Source organism: Grammomys surdaster, unplaced genomic scaffold, assembly GCF_004785775.1.
Source record: "Grammomys surdaster isolate TR1022 unplaced genomic scaffold, NIH_TR_1.0 130, whole genome shotgun sequence".
Lineage (NCBI taxonomy): Eukaryota > Metazoa > Chordata > Mammalia > Rodentia > Muridae > Grammomys > Grammomys surdaster.
The window spans coordinates 18,547,755-18,570,147 of NW_021604588.1; the positions used below are offsets into that span (position 1 = coordinate 18,547,755).

The 22,393-nt window shown below is 42.2% G+C and overlaps 1 long non-coding RNA gene across 1 annotated transcript in view; it reads right to left on the reverse strand.

The window, feature by feature from the left end:
* Positions 1 to 7,842: 7,842 nt before the first annotated feature.
* The window catches only part of LOC114612680, a 47,090-nt gene continuing 32,539 nt past the window's right edge, over positions 7,843 to 22,393 (reverse strand). Inside the window, exons 2-3 of the long non-coding RNA XR_003710070.1 lie at positions 16,210 to 16,405; positions 7,843 to 9,101 (exon numbers count right to left, since the gene is read on the reverse strand). This is a non-coding gene — a long non-coding RNA (uncharacterized LOC114612680). The remainder of the gene's footprint in view (positions 9,102 to 16,209; positions 16,406 to 22,393) is intronic.

Consider the following 22,393-nt stretch of genomic DNA (forward strand, 5'->3'; position numbering starts at 1 on the left):
GTCTTGCTTAATCCAGTTCTTTTGTGCATGTATTATTTGTTTTCAGAAAGTACTTCAAAATAAAGTGAAATCATGTGTACAGAGAAGAAGGCTGCTCTGGCCAAGCGATGCGTTGTAATTTAATTATTCTGCACTTTGTCGGTGCGACTTGTGCCTTAGGAAAGAGACCATGAGGCAGTTTTCTACTAAAGCGAATACTAACACTTTAAGTGGGTGACTGTTACATTATTTTCTCTCCTACATGTATATTAGGTTATATTTCCTAATGTTAAATTAGGTTAAATTGGAATCAATATTCCTCAGAATAGGTCAGCTCAGTAAGCATAAAATCTAGGATGCTACAGCTCAGGAAGCACTTCGGAGACTGTGGAGATGGAGAGTTGGAGTTCTTAGTGTGAAGCCCTTCCTATACACAGCTCTTTACACACACACACACACACAAAGACACACACAGAGAGATGCACACAAATGCACACACAAACACATCACATATAACAAATATATACGTGCACAAATATATGGACATATATATATATATAAACATATAGGTACACATGCATAAATACAAACTACACACTTGGCAACACACATATTCACACACACAGTTATGCACACACACACTCACACAAGCAGTCATATGGGAGACCTGGAGCAGAGGTTAAGTTGCAGGCCGTGCTGAGACAGTGGTGGCCCTGCCCTTCAGGGACCTTTTCTAAGAGGTGATGACACACCAGAGAACAGGGAGAAGGGTGGAACACCGCACATTACATAATTTATAACCTCATTTGTACCCAAGGACCCAACCCTAGCAGAACTGCAGATGACAATGGCTTCATCAATCCTGTAGACTTGGAAATGGAGGATTTCTGGACCCAGAGCTCCTAACCCAGACTCACACACAAGTCTGACTGTAAGACCCCCAACCCCGAGACCTCACCAAATCTGAGGAAGCAGCACACTGAAGTAGAAGGACCAATAGTCAGCACATAGCTGGTAAACAACCTGGACCACACACACCATAGATTCTGGTAACATCCCAGGAAAAAGGAGAAAATTAGCAGTGTGTATGTGGTGGTGGTGGGGGAGGTTGTTAGACTCCCAACACACTAGCAAACATGTTAAGCAAACAGGCCTTGTTTTAACTTATGGGAAAAATTTAGCATTTCAACCACTTGTGTATCTTATTCCATTTCATATCTTTTGCATTCATGAGGCGCTTTGATGTGTTTGCAAACAGCTGTTTTCTTCCACAACAACCCGGTTGCTAGGAGACCCCTTTTGCCTCTCAGATTAACCTCCTCGAAGGCGTTGTTTGCATTTTGCCAGGTTTCCCACTCATGCCGTGTTTCCTGAGCCAGGGCACAGTGTGAGGCCTGAACCTCATCAAGCTGCCCTCTTGCTTCGCTCTAGGCTTTGATGCTCTCTTGGCCCTTTTTCAGCTGCACACTTTCGAAATGTCTCCATCAGCCACTCCGTGCATTGCCTCTCAGTGGCGCTTGCTCTGATACCTCCCCATGATTAGACTGCAGGCTGTGTATTTCTCACAATCATGCCACACAGGTTGTGCTTGTGTCTGAGTGTCTTCGGACCAGTTGTTCAGGTTTGGGTCTGGGTTTTGCCTTAGGAACCCGTGTCTTGCTCATGGTGCCCAGATCGGGGTTATTGAAAGGCAGTGGAGACTTTAAGAGGTATAGAGGGCTGTGGTGATGCCTCAGTGGGTTGAGAGTTGCCTGAGTACCTGAGTTGAAATCCTCAAAACACATATAGAAAGCTGTGTGTTTGTGCCTGTAACCTCAGCAGTGGAAGTGTGAGAGCACAGAGGCAGGGGGATTACTGGGGCTTACAGACTGCCATCCTAGCACCGGGTTCAAAAAGAGACCCTATCTTGATAGAATAAAGTACCGAGAGATACTTCTTTTTTTTTAAATTTTTTTTGCATCTTCTTTTTTTTTTATTGGATATTTTATTTACATTTCAGATGTTCTCCCCTTACCCCAATTCCCCCCTCCCACTCAGGAACCCCCTATCCCATCCCTCCTCCTCTTGCTTCTATAAGGATGTGCCCCCACCTACCCCCACACTCCCACCTCCCCACCCTCAAATTCCCGCACACACAGCTTCCAGTCTTCATGAGACCAAGGATCTCCTCTCCAATCTATACCTGACAGGACCTTCCTCCCTTGCATATATAGCTGGAGCCATGGGGCCCTCCCTAAGTGCTCCCAGGCTGGTGGTTTAGATCCTGGGGCTCTAGTTGGTTGGTATTGTTGCTCTCCTCATGGGGCTGCAAAGCCTTTCAGCTCCTTCAGTCTTCACTCTAACTCCTCCATTGGGAACCCCTTGGTCAGTTCAATGGTTAGCTGTGAGCATCTGTCTCTGAATATGTCAGACTCTTGCAGACCTCTAAGGAGACAGCTATATCAGGCTCCTGTCAGCATGCACTTCCTGGCATCCACATCAGCGTCTACCTTTGGTGACTGCACATGGGATGGATACTCAGGTGGAAAGGTCTCCAGACTGCACCTCCTTCAGTTTCCGTCCCACACTTTGTCTCCATATTTGCTCCCTTGTGTATTTTACTACTCCTTCTAAGAAGGACCGAAGCACCCCCTCTAGGTCTTCATTCTTCATGAGCTTTATGTGGTCTGTGAGTTGAATCTTGGGTATTTCAAGCTTCTGGGCTAAAATCCAATAATCAGTGAGTGAATACCATGTGTGTTCTTTGGTGATTGGGTTACCTCACTCAGGATGATACTTTCTAGTTCCATCTGAGTGACACTTCTATCACATCTGATCTCTTCCACTGTCCTTCATGAACATCATACACATACAGATATATAAAACACACATGTACAAGAGGAGGCAGTGATTACTTTTAAGTCACTGCAGACTTAAAACAAAAGTATGAAATAATAAATATAAAAGAAAACTAGGAATTCAGTTCTTCCCTCTCTTACATCTTGAGGCTTTCTGCCATGATGTGCTTGCTGCCTTTTACATCCCCAAAGCAAGGGCTCTGTGATGAACTGCACCTACAGCAGAGATGCCTTTCTCTGTCTAAGTGTACAGATTCTCTCAAGCCTGTGCTACATGGACAGAAGGTGACTATTACAATTGTGATCATTGGATAGCCTCCATCACTCAGCCGAGGTACCCAGGGACCTTGGGAAGGTCACTGTTTCTCTCCACAATTAGTGAATATATTGAGAAAATACTTTGAGGATATCTAAATAACATCTAAATATTTTCCTGCTAATTTTAAAATCCATAGATGATGTAGAGAGAGAGAGTTTGTATGTAAGTAACTATTTCTTCAGTTAATCTACATCTATATGAATTTGCAAACACACATCTTAGTCATGGGGCTCTATAACTCAAAGCTATTGATTTTGCTACTCAAACTGTTCTAGTTTTAGCTCTTTGATCCCCATTGGTTGATCTCTGTGTCCTTACAACATGGAAACTCTCTCAATATACATACTTTTTTTTCTAAGTTACTCTGTAGCATAGGCTGGAATTGAACTCATGATCCTTCTGCCTCTGCCTCCTGAATAGGATTGCAGAGCCAGAACATATACCATCTGAATGGAAGAAAGTGCTCAGAAGAGAATGGGTACACTGTGTCTTCAGCCTCCATAATGTGACTATAATCAGCCACTTCTCCAAAGAGTCTCAATTTCTTGTATTGGAGAACAACTCTGAAACTCATAGCTGGATGATGAAGGAGACTTTTCAATAGAGGACTCAGAGAATCGCCCCCTCAGCAGATAAATGTCTTCATCTGTATCATTTGAAACACAGGCTATTCTGTAAAATGCCTCTCCTGCCCTCTCCTCTCAATGCAGTGATATATCCTTCTATCTAATTAAAAAGGAGGATTGGGTTTCTGCTATCTGCCCTGCATGATGATGGGTACCAGGGAATAATAAACACTGAAGAAGACAGATTCAACCCTTGGGAGGCTTTCAGACTGCTAAAGGAGTAATCTCTTAAACACATAAACAAAGTTAAAATGCAGTGTGGTCAGTGCTGAGGTCACCAGTGTGGTTCACATGGAGGCAGCATGTTGCTGAGATTTGAACAGGATGGAACAGGGGTGTGTGAAGGGCTTTTAGAAAGAGATCTCAACTGTGTCCAAATATTTACTTCTAATAGGGGCTTGTTTGAGAGAGCAGAAAGAGAAAATGTGTAGGCCTGTAGAGAAGTCTGTAAAATGGACATACCAGGCTGGAGACATGTACCTAAGTATGCTCACTGCATTTGCAGAGGACCCACGTTCCGCTCCGAGTACCCACATCAGGAGGCTCACAACCACCTGTATACTGGTTTCCTCTCCATTGGGTGCCTGGGTGCACATAGTGCACATACATTCATGCAGGCACACTTGCATGCACAGATAAATAAAAAATAAAATCAAGAAATCTTATTTAAAAATAGAAACAAAAAAGAACATAAAATGAAAAACAAAACTAAAACAACAACAACAAAAACAGAACATTCCTCAGCTCAGAGACGGCAAAGTCAGCAAGTCACAAGAATATACGCTAGTGACAGAAGTGGGGGAATACAGAAGGCAGGAGGAGGTGACAGAAGGCAAGTCAGGGTGGAGTTTGTCGGACAGACTTGTGTCTACAGAGATACACTAACGCTGAACGCCACAGAGACCCTTACCACAGGAGAACCGCATGATCTGATAGGCTTTATGTAGTAGACAGATCACTCAGGCTAACCTGTGAAGCATGGATTCAAGGGAACTCCGCCAGCAAGTGTTTTAGCAATTAGGTGAGATGATGTCACAGAGTCGGGAGCAGTGGATGGATTTTAGTAATATTTAAGAGGTGAAATCAGCAGAACCAGAAGATTTATTGAATGGGAAAGATGCGAAGGAAGTACAGTTCCTGGGAGAACACAGACTGATTTGCTGCCGAGCAGCCGCTGCTGCTGCTGCTGCTGCTGCTGCTGCTGCTGCTGCTGCTGCTGCTGCTGCTCCTCCTGCTGCCCCTCCTGCTGCCCCTCCTGCTGCCCCTCCTGCTGCCCCTCCTGCCGCCCCTCCTGCCGCCCCTCCTGCCGACCCTCCTGCTGACCCTCCTGCTGCCGCTGTCCCCGCTGCCTCCACCACGGCTGCCCTTCCAGTCACTTCTGTCTGGTCGCTGCTCCCTGGTGGGTTTCAGGCAATGGGATACATCGGAAGCGGCTTGTGTCTTTTGTCAAAAGGCACAGCTATTGAGCTGGTCTCATTTTAGGGATGCACACTTGAATCACTTAAGGTGCTGCTGGCCAAAGGTCTCTGGCTCGAGGTCCTTTTATAACTGTTAATACACAGTCTCTGAGATGATGACTTGAGGCTAAGTACCTGCTACCCAACTGATTTTGAAGGCGACTGGTTTCCATCCATGAGGTTGGTTTTGATGCCGGTGGCACATGATGGCTTTCTCGGATCATGCTTCATTCTTTACTTACCAGACTTCATCTGAAAGTTAGCAGATGTAAACAGATGGAGAGCAAAACAAACGAGGCTTTTCTAGCATTTTCTCCCTTTAGGGTCTCTCAGTCTCAGCAAAGACATGGTCATCTTACTCAGAGTACTTCCTGATTGTGTGAGGCTCAATGTGGATGTCCACGCTGGGCCTCCTTTTCCCTCGCTTTCAGTTACTCTCGGGGAACTTTTCTAACACTTTCCTATTTCCTCATAGAAAAGATTCATTGTTTGATTTTTCTGCTTCAGACCTGAGGCTGCTTCTCCTCCACTCACCTCTGTTTTCTTACAGAAAAGAGCAAGCAACATTTAGAAGCACAGACCCTGTCGATGGATGTATTCTGCCACTGAGGGCCAGAAGATGCTTAGTCTCCTGGAAACTGTGTTTATGGGGAATCCATTGAAGCCTAGGGAAGAAGTGCATGAAGAGAATTCACATTAGCATTTGTCAGAAGCCTGACCAGATTATTATTAAGAATATTGGAGTGGGAGGTGGGAGCTGGAGAGACAACTCAGTGGTTCACAACACTTACTGCTTGTTAAGAGGACCCCGTGTGTGTATGTGTGTGTGTGTATGTATGTATGTATGTATGTACATGTACCAAGGCTTTCTTGTGAAGGTCAGAGAACAGCTAGAATCAATCATTCCTCCCCTATTATATCACATGTCCCAAAGACCAGTCCTCTGCCTTGGCAGCATTCACCTTTACCCATGAGACATCTCTCCAGGCCTGGTATGGCTTATTTTGTTGTTGTTGTTGATGTTGTTGTTGTTTTGATTTTTTTATTGTTCTACAAATGATACTTTTCCAGGATAGTGCATGATTGTTGATCATACATAAAACTGTCAAAATTTATAACTATCATGTATCTCTGATGAGCTTTTATGAAATTAATAGGTTTCTGTGATTAATTCTCTTGGAATAGTGGAGTGTGAAGTCAAGTTGTCTCCCATGCTCTGCGTATCATCATCTGTAATGAGAAAGCACCCAGTTATTGTCTTATTGATTAGTGCTGGGAATAGCACTGGAGTGTCCTGCAGATAATTAAGACCCACACTTACTTTAAATAGCCAAAGAACTGTCATGTGATTCCCCCATCTGATCTGTGTGGGTGACATAATGCATATACAGCCCCCAGCAATGCAGCTTTCTGAACAGACACAGGCCCAGCCACAGAGCAAGGCCTCCAAGGGCACTTCCTTCACACAACTGGACAGGGCATCTGGAGGTCATTTTCACCCAAATCTAATTCTTCAAGAGTAGAATTCATTTGATAGTCCTTGTCCTTGTTGTGCAGGCTTTAAAAAAAGAAAAGAACAATGAAGGTTGTACTGACCTTCTTGAGATTCTTCCTTTTAACTGAAATCCATTTGCATGTACTTAGAGTCTAGAACAAATTCATTATTTGCCCTAGTCAAATGTAATTAGAACAGATGAACTGGAGATATTATCCACTGTCTCCAAGGACCAAGAATACCTACGTTAAACACCCAACGCTCTTGAGAAAAGATCTCTTCTTCTGAGGTTAGCGTGACACAGTAGTAATGGGCTTGGGCCTCTCCAGATGGGAAAGCTGAGACGTTTTATTTAATACTGATGTGATTTTAGACAATATGCTCCTATTGTGAAGATTGGGTCCATGTCACACACTAGAAAACTTTATGGCTCTGTCATATGAATGGGTGCATTTAAGGGAATAGCATAAAGGCTTGGCTATATGGTGGTTTCAAGGGTAACTTTGCAGCCCTAAGGGCTGAACATCTTTCTCAAGATTCAAGATTGTCTCTAGAGCCTTAGGATTCAAACCACTGTTTCTGGTGTCTTAGAGGGGGAGAAGATAAGAGTGTGACTGGGCATAAATGAAAGTGAAGCGGAGCGTGAATGCTCTTTAGGTCAAGTTCCCTGAAACTGCCACCCAGTTCTTCCAGCTTCATCCATTGACCAAAGCCCAGCCCCACCACACTGTGATTGCTTGAACCTGAAATGTCCACTATAGACTCATGTTTTTTACACTTGATTCTTGGCTGGTGGTGGTATTTGAGCTGGTCAAGAAACTTTGGGATTCCGTGCCTAGTTGGAGGAGGTTAGTCAATGAATGAAGGTGGGTTCCTGGGAGTGGCCACTTCCTGTTACTCACTCAGCTTCTCCATCATCCATGATGTAGATTAAACTGTCCTATCATGGCTTCCCTGTCATAATGAACTGAATCCTCTGAAATCTAAGACAAAATTAATCTTCCCTTAAGTTGTTACTATTGGGCATTCCATCACAGAAACACAGCTAATGTGTGTGTCTAAGTGCAAAGGACATTGGGAAGAAGAATCCTAGTTAACTGAAAATCAGATTTTTATTTGAGAACATCTAAGTCACGGATATGGGTTTACTTCTAAAACGAGCATAATGATAATAACAATTTCAAAGCTTTTTTAAAGGTTAACTTAATTGGTGTTATTAATATCTTACATGGTAGTTGTTTTCATTTCATTTCCAGATGGCACTGCTAAAATACCCTGGCAAAACCAACTTTGAGAAAGAAAGGTTTGGTTGGGCTCAGTTTCAGGTTACAGTCCATCACTGGAGAATGTTGGAGGAATTTAAAGGAGCCAGTCACATCAGTACATAGCTCAGTAAGCATAGCTAATCAAGAGCAGAGAGAGAATAAAAGTGGGCAAACCTGCACTAGGATTTCTTTCTCTACTCTTACACCACCATCCATGGCCCATGCCTAGGGAATCAAGTTCTTCAGGAGCATGGTGTGCCTTCTCCATGTTGTTCAAGCATTAAAAAAAATTGAGGCTGCACAACTCTTCTTGGAACTCTTCTTCTTGCTCAAATCCTCATGCATAAGCTTAGTCTAAAACCCATGATAGGAAAACCTTCATGCCTCAATTAACGTAATCAAGTTGAATACCCACATACATGGCCAGAGAAAACCTAAACTAAAGTCTCTCATTGAGACCCTCTTCTCCGGTGATTCTAGATTGCATCACATATTAATATGTTGATATGATATTGTCTCAACATACACTATGATCTAGATTACAGATAACAAGCACAGTCATTAGTTACTAATGTTTTAGTATAATTACCCTCCAAAATCACCCAAGTAATGAACTTCTACTGGTTTCTACTATAAATGTGAAGTTTCTTTACAAGTAGAAAAATATCTGAGAAATCCCTATGAACAGTAGAACTTTGCAGTAAGTGGTACTTGTATTTTTTCACGCTCACAAATCCATATGGTGACCAAACTAAAATCTGAAAAGACAACCCTTCCCTGCGTTGGTCACTCAGACTTGCCAGGTAAGTGGCTCACTGGAATGGGAGCCCCACAGTTCCTACTGCAAAGTCCAAAGCTCATTATCCTTGAGCCAGCTCCCCTTCCTTCCATCATGACAGATATTTGAGTGTTGGCCAGAAAGCTGGAACACGCTGAAATATAAAAATGTCCTACTTAAACTCTAAACTCATCAAGAGCGCTAGGATAGTCTGTTTAACCTCGGGCTATTAACAGAGATTTCTTTGCTGCTTTATCATGATCCAGGAAGATGTAATTGAATTGAACACGTTTAAAGCTTTAACTTTGTCTTACCACTAGGGGTTCACCATTCACTTTTTACACGCTAAAAAGAAAGAAAAACATCAGGTGTGATCAAGTGAAATGTATACATGTGCCATAGGATCATTCTGTACAAAGAGGAAAATGTTAGTTTAATTATCCAAAAGAAAATTATTCTAAATAAAATAATTCAGTCTAATCTAAAATGTGATGGTCAAGTCCTTGAAGTTTGCATTTCTGTAACAAACACAATTATTTTCCAGAATCACAGGGCAAAATTCCCCCCTACATTGATATTGGAGGTGATGTCTGAATAAGACTTCAGTTCTACCCCAATAATATCAACTAGTTGGCTAGATCTTTCAAACAGAAAAGACCAAGAAGTTCTCCAAGAGCCTGAAGAGGCCCTAGGAAGGAAGGAGGTACATGTGGGAGAACTGTCATATCCCAGTGCCTGCACACCTAAGCATGTGCCCTGTGTCCCTCATCAGATGGAAGCTGAATGCTTAGCCTCACGCTCTTAACCCATCTCTCTCTTTTTATCACCAGATTTCACTTGTAATTCACCTTTTTATGATAAAATGTAATGACTAATCCCCATTGTAGCAGTAATAGTGTCAGGAGGAGATACAAGAAGTGGGAGGAAGAGAATAAAGGGAGAATTGTGGGTGGGGAAGGCGCCTGCCACTTACTAAATACCATTCTCTGTTAACCTAGTCAGATGCTCTCTTTCTCTACATGTTAGCTTAGGTATCATCCATCTGTAACACAGGTGAGCAGCAGATTCAGCCTTTAAAGCTGGTCAACCAGATACCCTATATCATCACTTCTTGTTTCTTAGAGCAGTTACTTTCTTCTTTGTTGTGTTAATAATTAAATGTACTTTCCTGGTTTTCTAGATTCATTTCTGTTGATGTGAAAAGAAGCAAAAACAAAAACCAAATAAACAAAACCAAACCAAAAAAACAAACAAACAAAAACAAAAACCCTGACCAAATGCACCTTAGAAGAGGGTTGGGGTCATTTGGTTAATAATTCCAGGATACACTGCACCATTTCAGGGAGATCAGTGCTGGGACTTGGGTAGCTGGGTACATCACATCCACAGTCTGTAGCAAAGAGAACATACATGTGTCCTTGCTTGTTTGTTCGCTTCCTTGTTTGCTTGCTTGCTTGCTGGATAAAATCATCTGGCTTTCTTCACTGTTCTACAGTTCAGGGGGGTCCATGAAATGGAACCTCCCACCCTGAGGATGGGCCTTCCCACTTCAATTAACAATCCAGACAGTCTCCCACAGACATTCCCAAGGCCAACCTAATTGACTTACATACTCATTAAGACTCTCTCTCCAGGAGATTGTAGGTGGTGTTGGGGTGACACTTAAACTCTTGAGCTCAGTAACCTTATTTTCATTTATGAATAATTTGTCCTCATTTCCATGTATATCTTGTCTCCGATACTCATTAACTCACTGAGTAACACGCATTGTTTTATATCTAGTAAATATACCAAGCATTTAGGTGAAGAACACACCAACATTTGAAATACAAGTATGGACAGACAATGAAATGTTCTACCTGTAAAGAAATAGGATGCCAATCTCTCTCAATATATGAAAATGTCCAGGAAGCTTTCTTAAATTGAACTGCACTGTTTGGGACTTAGGCTACTCAAACACTAAAGTGACACTTGTAATTAATATCTAGTGAACCCCTATGTACAAATGCCTTCAATCAATAAAATTAACTTTGTGTCCAGAAAAATCTATTCTTGGTTAATTGTCCATCTTTGTATGTCTGTAGCTTCCAATTACTGGAACATTTAATCATATTTCCAACAGTAACCCAAAGTGACCTCTTGGAGAAATGTTGATAAACAGGATATTCACATATTATGTATATTGTAACACATGTATATGTACAAAACCATGCACATGTGTTCATGCACTCTTAAACTTTTCTGAAAGAACATTTATGGATAAATAATTTGTTGCGTATAGAATACTAAAGCTAGCCTTTAATGTGCATTTTACTTTAAGTAAGCTAAAATATTTCGCAGATGTTTATTATGTCTGAATGTTACCCCTAATTATTCATGGATAAAGTGTCCAGAATACAGCTCAATTATTCTCACCAGCTGAGGCGCAGAGGAACTAATATGACATGAAGCCAAGTGACCCTGAGCCAAACAGTGACTGCAGGCTGTGAGCACTCCGAAGGATCCACGTTAGGTACACAGTCTCCTGCCAGTCCCTCCCCATGACCCCAGCCTGTCCTGTGCTCACAGGGCTCTCTGCTCTGTTCTGTTGATCAGGCTTCTCCCTCACAGAGCTTTGTGTATAACAGCACACACAATTCAGCATCAGGGACTGCAGGCTACAGGCACCTCTGTGTATGGAGCAACTTATCACCAAAGGAGGGAGTGGGCTTCAGACCTCGGGACAGAAGTGCAGGCTGAGGGAGCTTTGATACTGAATTTGGGGAGGGCACCATTCAAGAGGTTGATCTACTGTCTTCCTTCCAGCCACTCGGGTCCTGAGTGCTGAGCAATGAAGACTTGCAGAGATATCATAGCTAGAGTGTTCAAGAAGTGACACAGCAACAAATCAGGATGGAAGCACAGCAAAGCAAGACCGCTCACTTAGCCAAATGGAAAAAAGGAAGGAAGATAGTGGAATTCCACAAGGCTTCTTTGAGGACACGACCACAATTATCTGGAGACGCCTCACTAGTCTCTACCTTCTAAAGAATTCACCACCTCACAGTAACTCTTTGCTGGGGACCTTTAGGAGATGTTCCAGTCTAGATTTCTGAATGTATCTGTTTTCCTAAGTTAATTAGTTAAAATGAGCAGTCTATCTCAGGATTGCAACTGAGTAAGTCATACAGTTCCCAGCAACCAGTGCTAGAGTCTGAAAGCTGTACCAAGAGATGGAGCACTAGTGCAGAAGTTGGACCTATGCAGGAGATAAAACAAAAGTATGAAATCTTTAGAGTTCAGTAAGAAAACAGTCAGTCCATCATCACCACATTGTTAAATGACTTAGAGCAAATGTAAAATGACCGTAGTGACTAGCTTACTCCTGTGATGACAAAGTACTCTTTATTTTATTTATTTATTTTTTATACTTTATTTTTTCTCAAATCGTAATTCATTCACACAGGGGTTATAAATACAGAAAAGCAGGATGTGGGGAAGGGAATGACAATGGAGTGTGGGTGTTCAGGGGGAATACAGATATTTTTCAGAACTGGGTATCGGCTGGGTTCAGGGGACAAGTCACTATGACTCTGCCTATGACTCTCTTGTCCTTATCTAAGTTGGTATTGTCTGCCAAGGCTACCTATTTACAAGGTCTATGACTACTCAGGCTTGTAGATTTCCACAAAAGCTGCCTGTTTATATTAGCTTATAGCCATCTGTTTCGATGTTTTTCCACTGAGACCCAAGACTTGGTGTTAGTATACAGGCCTATTGCTGATTTTAGCCCTATGGTTGATTTTGGGCCTTCAGTGTGTAAGCAAGGCTGCCCCTGACATCTCCTCCCTTCTCTAAGTATAGAAGGGCTGTGGCAATTCTAATCTTGTGAAGGCGGGGATAGAGGCCTGACCTCCAGTAATTGAAGGGGACCTTGTAATGGCTCCGGTCCCCCTGTCGTTGTTCAGTGAGGCATGAGGGTCATACCCATCCCAATGTCTTTTTCCTGGAGAGGGGGTACTTTTGACATCAACCCCTATGCAGTTAGGCTTGTCCCTCAGGGAACCAATCTCAAAAGAACATACATGGTATGCACTCACTGATAAGTGGATATTAGCCCAAAAGCTCACAATATCTAAAAAACAACGTATAGACTACATAAAACTCACGAAGAATAAGGAAGACCAAAGTGTGGGTGCCTTTTCTAGAAGGAGTATCAAAAGTTTCAACCAGAGCTCCAAAAGTCTAAACCTCCAGCCAGAGAGCCCAAAGGGAGGGACTCATGTCTCCACCTGTATAGGTAATTGAGGGTGACCATGTCAGACTTCAGTGGAAGTGGAGGGGCCATGGTCCCCCAAAGTTTGGATCCCCTACTGTTTGGGAATTCGAGAGCAGGGAGATGGACTGGGAGGATGTTTGGAGCACACCCTCATAAAAATGGGAGGAGGGGGTATAGGATAAGGGGTTTTGGGGGAGAATGGGAGAGGAGATAACATTGAAAAGTAAATACATATAATATCCAAAAAAACAGATAAAGAGGGAGAGAGAGAGAGAGAGAGAGAGAGAGAGAGAATACTTATTTTAAATTATTTTCAAAAGTTTCTAGGACAAAGTACTCTTTAAATAAGTCTATTTTAAGTGCAAGTGGCAAGAATGAGCAACTGGCTGAGTGACTCATTGTATAGGAGAGTAAGCACATAGGGAAACGATGTGTGGAGGACAGAATACCCCTGTGAAGATGTCCTCATGGGAAATGGTAGGACTGAAATGGTAGGACTGAAATGGTAGAACCTGAATCCCACATATGGGGAGATAAATGAATCCAAAAGGGGGTGAAGAGGCAGAGAGGGGAAGAAAAGGGGAATTGAGAAGAGAGAGTAAATTAATAAGCTAACAACTTAGGTAGTTATGAGAAGTGGTAAAGAAGCCAACCAGGACTCAGCCATAGAGATGTGGGCACAGCCAGCTCTGGCTGGGTAGCCACCTTCAGCTTCCTACATAGTGACTAGTGGTTGGTCAGCGCTAACACTGTACTTGTAAAGTGTTCTTGCACTCACTGACTATGTTTATTTTAACTGTTCACAGCTAGTTAATAGTTTTTGCCTTCTGTATGACTAAGCATTTTTTTAAAAAACCTTTTTCATTTGCAGGCAATAAGTTTAATGTTAGTTTTATATGTGTGTATCTATCTATATGTATGTATATATATACACACATACACACACACACACACAGACAGATATATATATATATATATATATATATATATATATATATATATATGAAATTTCCAACTCAGAAATATCAAATGGGTAAAAGTACAGAAAATTATTATTTTGAGGATTTTGCTTTGAATTGAGCAGAGAACTTTGGCTAATAGGGAAGAGGTTTTATTGTTTAAGATGGTAGAGAAGTGTGCTACTGCTTAGAGAGGGGGGTGATCCAGAAAGGGAGGCAGTGGTGGGAGGGATGGCCTTACCAGGGCAAGCGGTCACTCCCGTTGCTTTTGAGCCTGTGTCAAACCACACATCACACAGAAGTGGAAGACAGAGCAAGCTGCTCACCTCACAGTGGTTGGAAACTGATGAGGCCTGGGATACAGATGACACTTCAAAGCCATAAATCCAATGGCCAGGAAAGCTCCTGCTAGGTTGGCTGTACCTCATCAAGGTTTACCAGCTCCCTGTTGTGCCCTGGGCTTGGCATGAGGTCTTTAACATCTTGGCCCTTGAGGAACACTTACCTAAATCTTAGAAGAGGCTGAAGGAAGTAACCATTTACATTATGCAGATAATGATAGTCAGTCTGATTGTGCAGGTAGAAAGGGAAATCTGGGTGCTGGGGAGCAACCCTCTACTTCAACAATAGCACTATGAAAGAAAATAAGAGAAAGAAACAATTTAACAATTCAATGTCTTACAACAGGGGAATGGATAAAGTTTGTAAAGATTATGAGTATCTATAGTAAAGTTACATCAATGAACCAAGGTCATGGGTTTCCCTATTTCTAAAACTCGAACACCTAATGTAGAGTTTTGAAAATGCAGAATGAGTTAGATTCCTTATCAGACATACAGTTCAGTAACATTTACATAAAGGACAGTGAGGAATAAGGGCAATGAACAGAATCAATTCAGCTTCCTTTCTGCAGCTGCAATAAAACTCTGTGACCAAAAGCAGCCTTGGGGAGGAGAGAGCTTATTCCATCCTGTGTGTGCAGGTCACAGCCCATCACATGTATGTATTCATACATACATACTTGAGGTAGGAACTTGAAGCAAAAACTATGGAGAAATGCTATTTGCTGGCTCACTAGCAAACTCAGGCCTAGCTAACTTTCTTATACAGCCCAGAACCACCTGCCTAAGGATGATGCCACCCAGAGTGGATTAAGACCTTCTCCATCAATAAGCAATTTAGACAGTGGCAATAGCAATACAACAGTCTGCTATAGACATGCCCACAAGTTAACATGATCTGGGCAATTCCTCAACTGAGGCTTCTCTTTTCAAATGATTCTAGTTTATGTCAAATTGACAGTGCTATATAGGATGGGTGGATAGATAGATAGATAGATAGATAGATAGATAGATAGATAGATAGATAGATAATACACACACACACACACACACACACACACATATACATATATATGTTTTCTTTAAAAAGCCCTAGCAATGTAACCCACTCATTCTGAAAAAAAAAAAAAAGAAAACTGATAATAAGAAACCAGGAGAAGAAGTGCAGATGAAGAGCTAGCCTTATTTGTAGAGCTTATATAAAAAACAAAAATAGATCTGAAGTAAATATACAGAGCATTCACATCTGTTCTGCTTTAGTGAACACACAGTGTCTGCTATAATTATCTGAAATGTTTTTCATTTTCAAATAATACTAAAATGATAGATAATGGAAGGAGGATTATAATTTACCACTGAGTCTTGGAAGAAGACATTGGGGATCTTTAAAGATAATATCATAGCCATTCCCTCCAGCTGCCCCTTCTCTCCTCAAGCTGGAGCCAAAAAAGCCTTTCCTCATCCCGCCGTGTTCTTCTATGCTTCCTTCTTCTCCAGAAAGGGGGTGAAGGGCAGGGTAAACGCATCAAGTTTTAAAGCAGAACAACTTAGCTTTGATCTTCTGCCCTCTCCTCCAAACCCTGCCTGGGACATATTTTTTCCCAACTAAATGATATTTTAGTGTATAAAATGGTATTTCTGCCTTAACTAGATAATTTCTTCTTGAAAAACAAATTTGAGGAGTTTTAAAGTATCAGGTAGTAGGGAAGAGAATGAATACACAGTACAAAAACCCAAATCTCTGACAACAGGTCTACAAACACCCAGAGTCCCAGGCTTTGCAAACAAATGTTAGCACAACCTTTCACCTTGGATAGGGTGTAAACTCTGAGCATCTTTGTTTTCTGATGGTGGAGTGAAGACAGAACAGAGAATCCTTTTCTTACTTAGCTTACCACCTATCCTATTTCCTTAAGAGTGTCTTGGAGTTTGGTTGACCTGCCCTGTTCCATTCTCCCCAGTCTGCCCACCCTGCCTGGTTAAACCTTTCAACCCCTGGTGTTTCTTCTTCATTTCAGATGACTTTTAAAAAGAACTGGCCAGGGCTATGGGTTTGCTTTCATCTCAGTCTGGCATCAGAATGCATGGTCTCTAAGTCAGAAACTAAAGGCCAAAGGGTAGACCTGCCTCTTTGTGTGCATTAGCTGAGTAGTGAATTTGGGCTAGACAGTGTATAAAGAGGTGCCAAACAGACTCATCCCTTAGCTTTGCTAAATGAATCCTCCATTCAAGAGTCAATACAAGTGCAAATGCCAGCCAGTAAAATCAATCAGTGTGTGTGTGTGTGTGTGTGTGTGTGTGTGCCAACCACTTCAAGTAGAAGACACTTTCACTATCAAGTTTCTTTGGTAAAACAGATGCTTTGTTTCTTTAAAACTAGGAAGTATCCAATGATAGCTAAGGTAAGCGCAAATCACAACCCTGTTATCATGAGGTCCACTCCGAGGCAAACAGCCATCAAGTCGTCATACCCTAAGGAAAACTGTTAAACACGTTTTCAGATCTTATACTCTGTGTAGAATTTTAAACAATAGATGCTTCTATATAAATTGTCTGGGTTTTATATAAAAAGTAGATGGGAGTGGGGAATGACGAGATAGCTCAGAGGTTAGGAACACTAGCTGCTCTTCCAGAATCCTGGATTCAGTTCCCAGCATCTACATAGTGGCTCTCAACTATTTTAACTCCAACTTCAGGGGATTTGATGCCCCCTTCTGGGCTCGTTGGGCATCTATAAGACATATACACACACAGGCACATATACACATACATATACATAAATAAAAGTAATAAAAAATAAATGAAGAGGAGTTTTACCTGCTAGCAACCAATGTTTGCCCTCTTGAACATTCTATCTCTGTGAACAGTACATGATAAATTGTGCAGACTAGCGTTATAATATGTTAATCTTGTATTTCCTTGCTATTTCTCATTTATCACTGAGGTTTGAGTTATGACCTTAAAAAGCCAATGCTTTGAAGGTCCAGACACCCACAAAGCAACTTTCCTTTGCTGCTCCTTAGCCAGTCCTATGCTCCTCCAGTACTATCAGAATAGCTGTACAGATCTGTTTGCACACCATTGTGTATCAATTGTTAAGGGATGGCATGCTGATTCTAGAAACTTCTCTTTGTAATCTATCCCAGTCATGTCAGATCCTACTGGGGTCTGAATTCAGTTCTGGGTACTAGCTTTGAGGCAGGGCTGACAAACTAAACTTTACATCACCATGATCTTAAAAAGAAATGACCACGTTAACTGGGTTCAGTTAGCTTGAGAAAAGCATACAGAACAGAAGCTAGTAACAATCTTCAAATATTGGAGTTAATAGCAAGAAGGGTTATATACAAAAGAAAACCAAGAGAGGGCAAAATTATGCTGCAAATTCCATTAATTGGGGTGGGGGCTAAAATCTATGAGAGTGACCCTAGTGAAGATGCCTAATAATAGGGGGGGTACAAAGCCTGAACTGGACATCTTCTTAACCAGTCAATGACTCTGGTTGAGAGGCTGGGATAGCAACCCAGCCACAAAACCTTTGACCTACAATTTGTCCTGCCTGCAAGATATGCTGGGGTAAAGGTTGCACAGAACTTGTAGGAGCAGCCAACCAATGACTGATCCAACTTTAGACTCATGCCACGAGAGGGAGCCCATGCCTGATACTGCCTGGAGGGCCAGGAACCAGAGGCTGAATAACTAGTATAGAACCAAACATGACTGTCCAAAAAAGAAAGAGAAAGAAAGGAAGGAAAGGTTTCGTGGAGGGAGGGAGGGAGGGAGGGAGGGAGGGAGGGAAGGAGGAAAGATGAAAGAGTAAATGAAGTGATTCCTAATGATATTATGCTATCCTCAAAGTCTGGAACATAATCTAATCATCATCAGAGAGGCTTTGCCCAACAATCGATAGGAAAAGTTGCAGAGACTGACAATCAAAAATTGGGCAGAACTTGAGTAATTCCACAGAAGAAGGGAGAAAGGAGCCAGAAGGGTCAGGGATATCACAAGAACAGGGCCCACAGGATCAACTAACTTGGGTTCGTGAGGGCTCATGAAGACTGAAGCAACAAGCAAGTAGGTCTAACTGCATGTATATTAATGTTGCGTACCTTAGTATTCTTGTGAGACTCCTAACAGTGGTAGAGAGGGCTGTCTCTGACTCTTTGGCCTGCTCTTAGGACCCTTTTCCTCCTACTGGATTGCCTTATCCAGCCGGATATGAGGTGTGCCTAACCTTACTGTAACTGTTGGGCCATGTTTGGTTAACACCCCTGGGAGTCCTACTCTTTTCTGAAATGGAAGATAAGTAGACCTATAGAAGAGAGGAGGTAGGGAGGAAGGTACTGGGGGAGAGGAGGGAGGAGAAACCATGGTCAGGATGTAGTATATGAGAGAAGAACTCTTTAAAACCAAGCAGGATGGATGTTCTTTGTGTTCTTTGTGTTTGCCTAATAGGGGATGGACTATTAAGGGCTCTTCCTTTTCTCTATATAAGGAAGGAAGAAGTTATCACAGACAATGCTCACCGTTATCACCCCAACAACAGTACCATAGAATCTACCCTTGCCTACCACTAGCTTCTCCTATGTGGTTACCTTCTCTCCCTGTCACCCCAGAAACTCAAAATGCTCCTCCTTTGCTTCATACGTTACTGAAATCTACTGAGCTGTTAGATGCTGAGTGCAAATTCCAAGCACCCTGAGTTCCTCAGACCTGAGTGATCATCTGTGTGTGCCTTGTGATGTGCTAATGACTTCACCTTGCTCTAAGAGGGCAAATGTTTTTTCTCTTTTCTATTAGTTATGAGGTTGAACACTGGAGCAATACCATGGTTCAATTCTTTTGGCCTTAGGGATGGTGCAGAACTAATCTGTGTCTCAATCTCTTTGTCTAAAAAAAAACCTTATATATATTAATAGCAATATTTTATTGCATAGTTTCTGGGGAGTTACACACACACACACACACACACACACACACACACACACACACTAGCGGGTTTGCAGCAACCCCAAGAAGTTGCAGTGACTATAAGATACAAATCATTTCAGAGATAACTCCTTCACAATGCAGGGAACCCCCTTTGCTACAAGCCATCAGGCAACAACCACCAGTGTATCCACTGATGATACCACAGAGAGAGCAGACCCCAGGCTAGTGCCTCGGCCCAGATCATCTCTCAGACCTCAGCAAAGCCTAGAACTCCACGCACCCACAGAACCACCTCCCTAATTACCTCCAACCTTCAGCAATTTTAATGTTTGATCAGAGGGGAGTTGTTTGCAAAATTGACCAATAAACAAAATCCCACAGGGCAGTAGCCTGGAAATCTTCCCTGTGTGGTGAGGGATGTCTTCATTCCATGCCCAACCACAGGAGCGAGCACACTGGCTACCTGAAGCCTGGAGCACAGTCCCACCCTCCTTGGTCTTAGGACTGAAAATTCTTTGTTAGCTACCCAATAAGGGAGCCACTGCCAGTCCCTGCTGGAAACATGTCCCGACCTTAGATGGACTGTGTTTTTCTTGATGCTAACAATGACTAGCCTTCAGGCCTGAAATGGAGACTGTATATCTGAGATCTTCTGATGCACTACCTAGGGTCAACACCACCTCCAAAAAAATCCCACAAACCCAACAATTTTTGCTTAAAATACATACATAGCTTCAAGTAACTAGGTTCAAGGACTCATCCCCTCTTGGTTTTAAAAATTCCTTGACTAATTATCAATGCTGCAGATTTTAAGGATACAGACAAGGACTTCATAAGTCCGGTTTGGAAATTGGTCACCCAATAGATTTTTTTTGCTTGTTTTTTTTTTCATTCATTTTTTTCACTGGTATTTTGTGCTTTTTCACCTTTTGTGCTTTTTCATCAACCTGCTAGTTGATGAACTTTGTAGGATCGTCTCTCCACTTAGGGACAAACACATCACATTCAGACACAAGTGTTCCATCAATGCTATCATTTGCAGAGAATCTCAAGCCTGTGTTCTCCCTTAGCATGTTTCTCCCCTTGTACCCATGGCCTTTCTTCCAATACTGGCATCATCACTGCAGTCATGTTGGGAAGAGTTTCTAAGGTGGGAGTCATGATTTGAATATGCTTGCCCTAGGGAGTGGCACTATTTGGAGGTGCAGCCTTCTTGGAATAGGTGGGTGTGGGCTTTAAGACCCTCATCCTAGCTGCCTGGAAGTCAGTATTTTGCTAGCAGCCTTCAGATGAAGATGTAGAACTCTCAGCTCCTCCTGCACCATGCCTGCCTGGGTACTACCATGCTCCTGCCTTGATAGTAATGGACTGAACCTCTGAACCTGTAAGCCAGCCTCAATTAAATGCTGTCCTTGTAAGAGTTGCCTTGGTCATGGTGTCTGTTCACAGCAGTGAAACCCTAACTAAGACAGTGAGTTCATGATACAGGATTGAGAATGACTTCTATACATGGCCCCCTGGTCTGGACCCCTCATCAACTCAGTTCATGTTTGTACTTGTTTTAGCAGTCCACATTGCATGCATTCTGGGCTTAAATGAAATACACCGGTTTCACAACAGAAGCGTGATTGCTGAATTGTGGTGAGACAGACTTTTTGTTTTTGAATGGTTTTGCATTTGTGACATCTGTATCATCCTTGAGAGCTGACATGTACAGTGGCACTAACTGATAAGTTGAGGCAGTTTTAGTTCTGGTTGTGTCCTAATTACCAAGTGGAAGGTTCTAACTTCATGATGTCTCTGTGCAAAGTCCCAAGCCCCAAACCTATCTGAACAAATCCCATGCTGTCTATTTCCCATACCACCTAAATATCATTCTACAGATTCGAAAACCCAACTACATTTAACCTTTCCTCCCCTAATCCTTAATAGTTCCCCTACAATCAGTGAACTGAAATGTACCACACAGTTGCCCTAGTACGCCTTTCTCTTCATATCTGTACTTAAACCTTCCCACACTAAGGTCTAGATGACAACAAACGCTTGTTTGCCCAGGAAGCCTCTGACCTCCTTACTCTAGGATCAGCATATTTTCCCAGTTAAACTTCCAAAAACAAAACAAACAAACAAACAAACAAACAAAAAACAAGATTTCACTAAGTCATGAATTCTTCACCCAGGATCCTTTGAGCACCAACAAACCTGCCAGGTATACATCCTAGAAGGGCACCCACATAGTACCCAATAAATGTTTGTGGAAGTTTGTGAGTTCCCTACTTTGTAGAGTTAGTGAACATTCTCTGAGAAGCTAGATACTGTTTATCTTTTCTAGGGGCAATTAAATCAAATGATCTAGGTTGCAAAGTTTCTTAGTCTAACAGTGTAGTATATTAAAAAATTGTTCTTTGGAAGCCACCGTAAGCCCTCACACAACTGTTATCAATGCTTCAATGTGCCTCTCCAGCTTTCTGGGGCACAAAGAACAAAGTCAAGGGATGTGAGGGGAATAAGGGCCTTCTTATCCTCACTGTTTATTTGCAGAGCCCACACATCCATATGGGGTCAAGCTGACAAATGAAAGAACCATGGAGATGTTGTTTCTTAAAACTCATCAAAAAAGCCTTTGACCAAAAACATATCACCTCCAGGGCCACCTTCATAATGGAATTCTCAAGTTAGTCTGGGTATTAAAAGCATCAAGACTCGGACCTGAAAACACTATTAGGGAAACTGTATCAAATTATCACTGGCTTTTAGTTTCTCACTCCCTGTCAGCCTGTGTTCGGTAACTCTCCCATTATTTGATAGTTGCTCACACATCGCCTCTCCTTATTCTAAGGCCAGGCACCATGTGACTTAGCATGCAGGTTTGTGCAGCCTGAACACTGGACATCTCTAGGACGCACCCTTGCTAGATATATTTACTTCCTTCTCTTATTCTTATTGTAGAAAGGAAGCAAGGAAGGGCAGCAGAGCAGAAAGAAAAGAAGTGGAGTGGAAAAGGAAGAAAGAAGAAGAGAGGAAAGGAGGGAGGGGAGGGGGAAGAAAGAAGGAACAGAAGAAAGGATGGAAGGAAAAGATACATAAAGGAAAGAAAAATAATTCAATACTATCAAATTTTATATACTAGATTAGCTAGTAACATAT